General features: G+C 40.7%; 1 long non-coding RNA gene across 1 annotated transcript in view; it reads left to right on the top strand.

Annotated features, from left to right (window-relative positions):
* Positions 1-5442, top strand: part of LOC140126459 (uncharacterized) — a 41257-nt gene extending 35815 nt beyond the window's left edge. The window contains exon 2 of the long non-coding RNA XR_011854838.1: positions 5128-5442. This is a non-coding gene — a long non-coding RNA (uncharacterized lncRNA). The remainder of the gene's footprint in view (positions 1-5127) is intronic.
* The last annotated feature ends 2457 nt before the right edge of the window (positions 5443-7899 follow it).

The following is a 7899-nucleotide window of genomic DNA, read 5'->3' on the forward strand; positions in this document are numbered from 1 at the left end:
TACAGCAGCAGAAGACCACACCGGGTGCCACTCCTTTCAGCTAAGAACAGGAAACTGAGGCTACAATTTGCACAAGCTCATCGAAATTGGACAGTAGAAGATTGGAAAAACGTTGCCTGGTCTGATGAGTCTCGATTTCTGCTGCAACATTCGGATGGTAGGGACAGAATTTGGTGTCAACAAAGCATGGATCCATCCTGCCTTTTATCAACGGTTCAGGTGTGGGGAATATTTTCTTGGCACTCTTTGGGCCCCTTGGTACCAATTGAGCATCGTTGCAATGCCACAGCCTACCTGAGTATTGTTGCTGACCATGTCCATCCCTTTATGACCACAAGTAGCCAACATCTGATGGCTACTTTCAGCAGGATAATGCGCCATGTCATAAAGCTGGAATCATCTCAGACTGGTTTCTTGAACATGACAATGAGTTCACTGTACTCAAATGGCCTCCACAGTCACCAGATCTCAATCCAATAGAGCATCTTTGGGATGTGGTGGAACGGGAGATTCGCATCATGGATGTGCAGCCGACAAATCTGCGGCAACTGTGTGATGCCATTATGTCAATATGGACCAAAATCTCTGAGGAATGCTTCCAGCACCTTGTTGAATCTATGCCATGAAGAATTGAGGCTGTTCTGAAGGCAAAAGGGGATCCAACCCGTGACTAGCATGGTGTACCTAATAAAGTGGCCGGTGAGTGTATATAGGACTGGTGTTATTGTAACTTCTACCTCCTCCTCTTCCTCTCCCTGTGGTGTTATTCAGTGTAAGAGGAAAGCTAGTGGCTGTAGTGTTATCATTTGCTTTCTAGTGGTCCAAAATACATTTTTGGAAGGTTTTCCAAAAAGATTGTACTATGGGGCACGCCCATATTGAGTGAAATAAGTCAACTAGCGGCGTCTGACATTTGAGGCATGCAGTAATTCTATCCGGGCAGGATTCAGAGGCCAGTATATTGAAAGCATTGGTTGCTGAGTAAATTTGAAGAATGTTTCTCTCCGTTTTTGATTAGTCACATGTTTTTGTACCATTGCCCACCCCTTCAGCATTCTAGATGACACTTCAGTGGCCCTCCGCCTCCTTTCCCAGTATGGGAAGTGTAGTGTCTTCCCCTCTCCTTTGCTCTAGGAGTATATATAAAAGGATCTCCCCATCTTTTTCTCACCAACTCTCAACACCACCTCTCATTGTGCCCCCCCAATCTTGCTGCCCCCCTCTGTGTGGCCCCCTCTCCTCTTTGAAGCATAGTAAAAAAAAAACAAACACCCCATACCTCACCTTTCCATGTTCCCCAGCATGCTTCTGTTCTTCTCTGCTGCTGTGTACAACAGGTCGGCATCCGATGATGACATCAACATGCTGCATTGCTCATAGCTCTCCACATCATCACTTGTTTCCACTCTATCTGGCACAGAGTTAAAGTGCAGACTGAAAAAAGTGTCGGAGTCGGCACAGCAAGGGGGCGGAGCCAGCAGGTGTAGTGGCCCACTGGTGTTTTCACTGACACACCGGTGGGTCAGCCCAAGCCTGGAGCCTGAGGATGAATAAAAGTTTTATATTTACAGGAATGGTGACAGCAATAATAGAAATAAAGGCAACAATGGAGCGCTGTTAAACTCCACTACAAGGTACTGTTGCGGTTGAGATATGTAGAGGGTGGTTCCCTTTTAATCTCTGAAACTACTCTACAAGTAAAACTAGCATTGTGTCTTGCACTATATAAGCTGTCAAGCCACGTGGTTCCTTCTTCTCAATGGTCGGTCATTTTAGAGCAAATGCAGTTATATTTTATGCAAATTATCTTTCTGGGGCTGGGCTGTTCCTGCTGGTTCATCAATTTTGTTCTTTCTACCCATATTTCTATGGATGATGTCAAATATTGTACAGGAGTAAGTGGAGGCATTTTGCATTGATATGGTATATTACTTTATTCACATTTTACAAATGAATTAATCAGTGTTCATTTATTTAAAAATGTATGACCAAGAACTGCAAAGTTAGAAATATGTATTTTTTTTATCATGGATACACTACTGTGAAGGTGTGAAAGATAGTGACATGCAAGTGGCAGCATAGATGTCCAAAGTCAAGATGACAATGAATTTTGTATACTACAGTTATTCAGATTGTGATGATGGGTGTGATGTTTCTTTATTGCCAGTTTCTAATCTAGCAAGTTGCTTTATGTTGGAATGTTTTTTTATGAACCCTCTCATTTTTGTAGGATGTTATGAAGCTTTAGGTGCAATTTTTCACATTTTAGGTGCGATTTTTCACATTTTTATTCAAAACGCAAAATCATACTTTTGACAGCCCAGCTCGGGTTTAAAGTCACTTTGAAAGGCCTAAATAATAGTAAAATCCATAAATTATCCCATTCTACAAACTGCACAACTCAACATATGTAAAACAATTTTTGTGACGTTAAACTCTTTAAGGGTTTCACGGGTTAAAAAAAAATGGAGGTTCAATTTTGCAATTGTCTTTTTTATGGATAAATTAATGTATTCAAAAAAATTAACACATTCTTATTGGAAAAAATACAAAATGCCCAACTCTAATCTCTGCTTGCCAGCTGGCACCATAATAGTATGGCGTGTGTCAGCAAGTACCTTCCCACCATGCCGTACTATTATGGCGCCTGTCGGGAAATGTTTAACAATTGGGTTTCAATGACCCTTGGGGTTAAGGTTGAGTAGATCTATTCTGCAAAGGTTCAAGCTTTGCCTATGTACGTACGTGTAAATACAGATCTATCCAGCATTTTTGCGTTGTAAAGCTTTCATATTGCTGCACAGATGGCAATTTTACAGAGTGAAGCTGTCAACCACTATGCTCCTTCCTGTTTGAGTACATATAAGCATGTGAAGCACTGTAGTTACATAATTCTGTGCTCTGCTGCTGTAGATTTTCTCTGTTACAGAGATGTTTACAATATAAATGTAGATAATTTTACCCCTTAACAACTTTGTACAGGGGGGGGGGGGGGGGGCGATTCCATTTACGCCCTTATATCACAACTGTCAATGCCAGGAGCACTGCTGGAGCTTGGCTGTAGGTGACAGCTGGGACTCCCATGTAACAGCTGTTCGGGGGTTTCAGCCGGGGGGGGGGGGGGAGGTGACTATTGTCTCTACGACAGCCCACAGGGTCCAGACAAGGACCCCAGAGCTGTATTTTGCACAATGTTGGAGATGGGATCTGTCATTGTGTGTGTCAGCCTATGTATCTGCATAGTCTGACTGCTGTAATACGCTGCTATACATCAGTATTACAATCACATTACCAGATATTATGAAAAAATATTTACAAATAAATGCCCTATAAATGACTCTTACAAATAAAAAAAAAAGTGAAAATCACCGCACAAACATTACATATTATATATCGCCACTTCTGTAACAACCCAACAAGAAGATGGAGAAATTTGGATTGTATCTTCCCATCCGGGGTTCCCTGAAGAGGAAGAATCAGGGGACCCAGAGTAGGAGCTCCAAAGTTAATCCAACTCTGATCAAACCTTCTCGCTCCTCCTGTTGTCTTGGATGTGTCGCTTTAAAATAACACTAAACATGGTACGTCCTGGGGTGTCTTGGATCGGAGAATATAGCTTTAACTCCTCTCTGGCAAACTCTGTGCTGGGGTGGAGGTCTGGGTGCCCATAGAAAGGGCTCTGAGTGCCACCCGTGCCATAGGTTCGCCACCACCATATGGTGTATAAAACAAAAGTTTAAAGTAAAAAAAATCAGTGTCAGAATAGATTTTGTATTCCTGACAAAAAAGTGAATAAAATGTAATCCTTGTATAGCCACCCCAAAATAGTGTTACTATACTCCTTGAGGGGTTTAGTTTTCAACAGGGTTTCTCTTGTTCCGGTATGTTATGCCACATAGCACCTTAAAGGGCCTTAGTTGCTGATCAGCACCGGATAGGGCCTTAGTTGCTGAATAGTAGGGGTCTCAGTGCTTCACTCCTCGATCTCTGTCAGCTCCATAGAGATTAATGGAGCAGAACGGTCATGCACAGCCGTCTGCTCCATTAATCTGAGGATGGGTTTGTCGGACCCCTTGTTTTTGCAATCTGTGGGGGACTCGGCATCGCCATGTAGTATAAAATGCAGAAAGAATGCCGCCATATAGAATAAAATGCATACAGCGTGCCGCCACATAGTATAAAATGCATACAGCGTGCCGCCACATAGTATAAAATGCATACAGCGTGCCACCACATAGTATAAAATGCATACAGCGTGCCACCACATAGTATAAAATGCATACAGCGTGCCACCACATAGTATAAAATGCATACAGCGTGCCACCACATAGTAAAATGCATACAGCGTGCCGCCACGTAGTATAAAATGCATACAGTGTGCCGCCACGTAGTACAAAATGCATATAGCGTGCCGCCACGTAGTGCAAAATGCATACAGCGTGCCGCCACGTAGTACAAAATGCATACAGCGTGCCGCCACGTAGTACACAATGCATACAGCGTGCCGCCATGTAGTACACAATGCATACAGCGTGCCGCCACGTAGTACACAATGCATACAGCGTGCCGCCACGTAGTACACAATGCATATACAGCGTGCCGCCACGTAGTACACAATGCATACAGCGTGCCGCCACGTAGTACACAATGCATATACAGCGTGCCGCCACGTAGTACACAATGCATACAGCGTGCCGCCACGTAGTACACAATGCATACAGCGTGCCGCCACGTAGTACACAATGCATACAGCGTGCCGCCATGTAGTATAAAATGCATACAGCGTGCTGCTATGCAGTATAAAATGCATACAGCGTACCACCATGTAGTGTAAAGGTAGAATTTGCAATTATTTCAGGGCTTCTACGCCACTGACCAATACTGCATATACATACAGAATATCTATACACATACTGAGTATACATACAGTAAATACACATACACAATATGCAAACAGTATATACAGCATAGACACACTGCATACATACAGCAAATATATATATACACACACCATATACAGAATTTACATATATACAAGCATCTATACATACATGTACATATATATACATCTATACATACATACATACACCTTACCTTACTTTTTTTCTTCTTTTATGCTCCTGGCAGGTTCAGCCTTGTCCTCCTGCGATTGCCATGATAGTCTTGGGTCTTCCGAATCGTGGGTGCCGAACTCGCCATGTTGGTATGGACCCATACGTTACATTTTGGGTCCACTCATCACTATCCTACAGTCAAAGACCTGTGGAGAACTATAGAAAGAACTGGGATCAGCAGGGGCAATTGTTTTAAGGAAAAAAATAAAAGTAGTGCTGAACCTTCATCTCCTGAATGCACGCTCGCCAGAACTTTGTTGCTAAACAAAAAGCATGCTTTTGCACGTTTGAAGCTCAATAAATGTAACACAAGCCTGTAAAAATACAATTTGGGAAGATGGGTCCGAAACTGAATTCTTCTGAAATGCCATAATACACACCATGTTAGAGACCAAAAGCACTGCATATCAACCTCAAAAAAACACTGTGTGCAGCAGTGTATGCTGCATATAAGTGTGGTCAGGGACAGGCAGAAGATCGGGACAGGCAGCACAGGATCGGAGTTTGGAACGGAATCAAGGTCACCAGGGAAAATGATGATAATCGCAAAGGGCATGGAACAAAGCTCTCTCTCAGGCATAGAAGTACAAAGATCCGGCAGGTGAGCATTTATAGGTAGTCAGTAAGAAGCAGGCTCATGGGCTACCACCGATCGCATGGGCGCTGCCATCTTGGCTCCGATCGTCGCTCCCAGTGACTTAATGAGGGACCGGCAAAATGTTGTCATGCCAGCATCGGGTCACACAAAGATCGGAGACTATCATGTTTTAGGCTATCTATTACAATGTGTGATTTGCACATTGTAATAGATGGTGTGCAAAATCCCCATATACTGCCCTACTGTCGAGGTGGGATCCAGTCTGTGTGTGTAATCATATACATTGTTTTAAACCACCTTCCAGGAAATCGTTGCCTTTTCTATACCAGAGCAGAGATTACTATGTACTAGGAGTGCAGCAGCAGGTGACCAGCTGCTTCTGCCGGTGATGAACAATTCATGTGTCAGTGATCCCCTTTCCTTTACATTCGCTTGCTACTGTTCTTCATCTTTTGCCATCCATCATTTGCAATTACACATTATTTTCAGCTTATTTATATGCCCATGGCTGAAAACTGGATGCTGATCAAAGATTTTATTTCTTGTTGACCTTTTAAATGCAGCACTAAATGAATTTTTACTCTAAAGGTCATAGTATCATTTTTCGACCAGCTTTGTTCATGTCTGGGGTGACGACTGTATTGTTCTATTGGAAAACTGCTTTATTATTGATGCATTAATGAAACCTGCTATGCATTTCTACAGGACAAGAATGTATTAGTCCTGACGGCTGCTTTCTCTATTGCTGCATGGCATGAGTATACCAAGACATGGGTTATTGTCACCAAACTTTCCCATCATTCCAAATTTAGAAAAGGAAACCTTTAGTTTTGTTTGGTAGATACAACTGCAGTATATCATGAAATATGTGAAATATGTTACCCCCCCCCATGTTCTTGACCATATATAGGTAATTTGATTAACAATTTTCAGCAGCACCTTAGCAGAGATTACAATAGAAAAGAAAATTCTTTGCATTGATGTATGAAGGTTTGCATGAAAAACCGCCATTTCAGTAAAGTATAATAAGAAAACTTGAGACTATTTGTGATGCCCTTGACTTTTCTAGCAATCTTAGAGATGCTTATCATATTCCACGTCATGATTTACGTCAGTCTTCATGCATATTGACTGGTAACAAGAAAAGAAACACGAACTGTAACACAAAGTATGAGAAATTTTGAATTATTTTTTCTCTTATTTTCTGTATATACATGTAAACATAGAAATCTTTAATGCTATTCAGACCGCCCCCTGTCTTTAGAATAAAAAGAGACTTTATAGGATAAAATAAAGTAAAATTTAAACAAAAGTAAAAATGTCCTCCAGGAGGCCTTTTATGACCTCATGGGGGGACATATAAAGTAAAAACACAAAAAATAGTAATAAATATTCATAAAAACACAATATTTCCTCATATAATAAATATAAATTCTTCCACTGCAATACAAAAAGCATCACCATAGTCACCCGTTTGCCCGTGACTATACATATTATTACATACCAAAATGACCAAAACAACATAGGGAATTCATTAATAATGTTAATTTTGAGTTAATTTGAAATTTTAAAAAGTACTAAGAATTACAAAAAAAGCTTTTTTTTTTTCCACTTTTAACCTGAAATAAAAATGAAAAAAAAAAAAAAGTTCAAACTTTTTATTACCTTTTTAACTAGCTCTATGTGTCCAAAACAAAAACATTGCAAAAAATTTAAGGTAGCATGCAAAATTAAAAAGTTCTGGTCCTTAAACCGACTCAAATGAAAATTTGCTAAAAATATTTTTATATAATTATAATATAATAATATAATAATATTTTAAATATTACTAAAATAAAGTTTTTTAAGAAGTTGGGTTAGGTTCCAGATTACTAAATTACAAATTAGGGCAGAGGCAGGCAGGAGGAATCTACCATCAGATCTAATTCTGATAATAGATTCCTCACGGTAGGTTTCTTTTAACTACAAATACTTATCTACTCTCCTCTTGTTGATCACAGTGGTTTCCTTCTCTAGGCTGGACATGCTGGGATCACCCAAAAAAAACCAACTAAAAATGATTAGTCCGGAGCGTGGGGACGAGATGTTCGGAGCCCCAGGCTGCTAATTATGCACAGTAGTCAGAAATGTCAGTGCTTTTTACTCAATGTTAAAACTGCAGCTGTATATGTCGATGGACAGTCTCGC

This window comes from Engystomops pustulosus, chromosome 4 (assembly GCF_040894005.1).
Source record: "Engystomops pustulosus chromosome 4, aEngPut4.maternal, whole genome shotgun sequence".
Classification (NCBI taxonomy): Eukaryota; Metazoa; Chordata; class Amphibia; order Anura; family Leptodactylidae; genus Engystomops; species Engystomops pustulosus.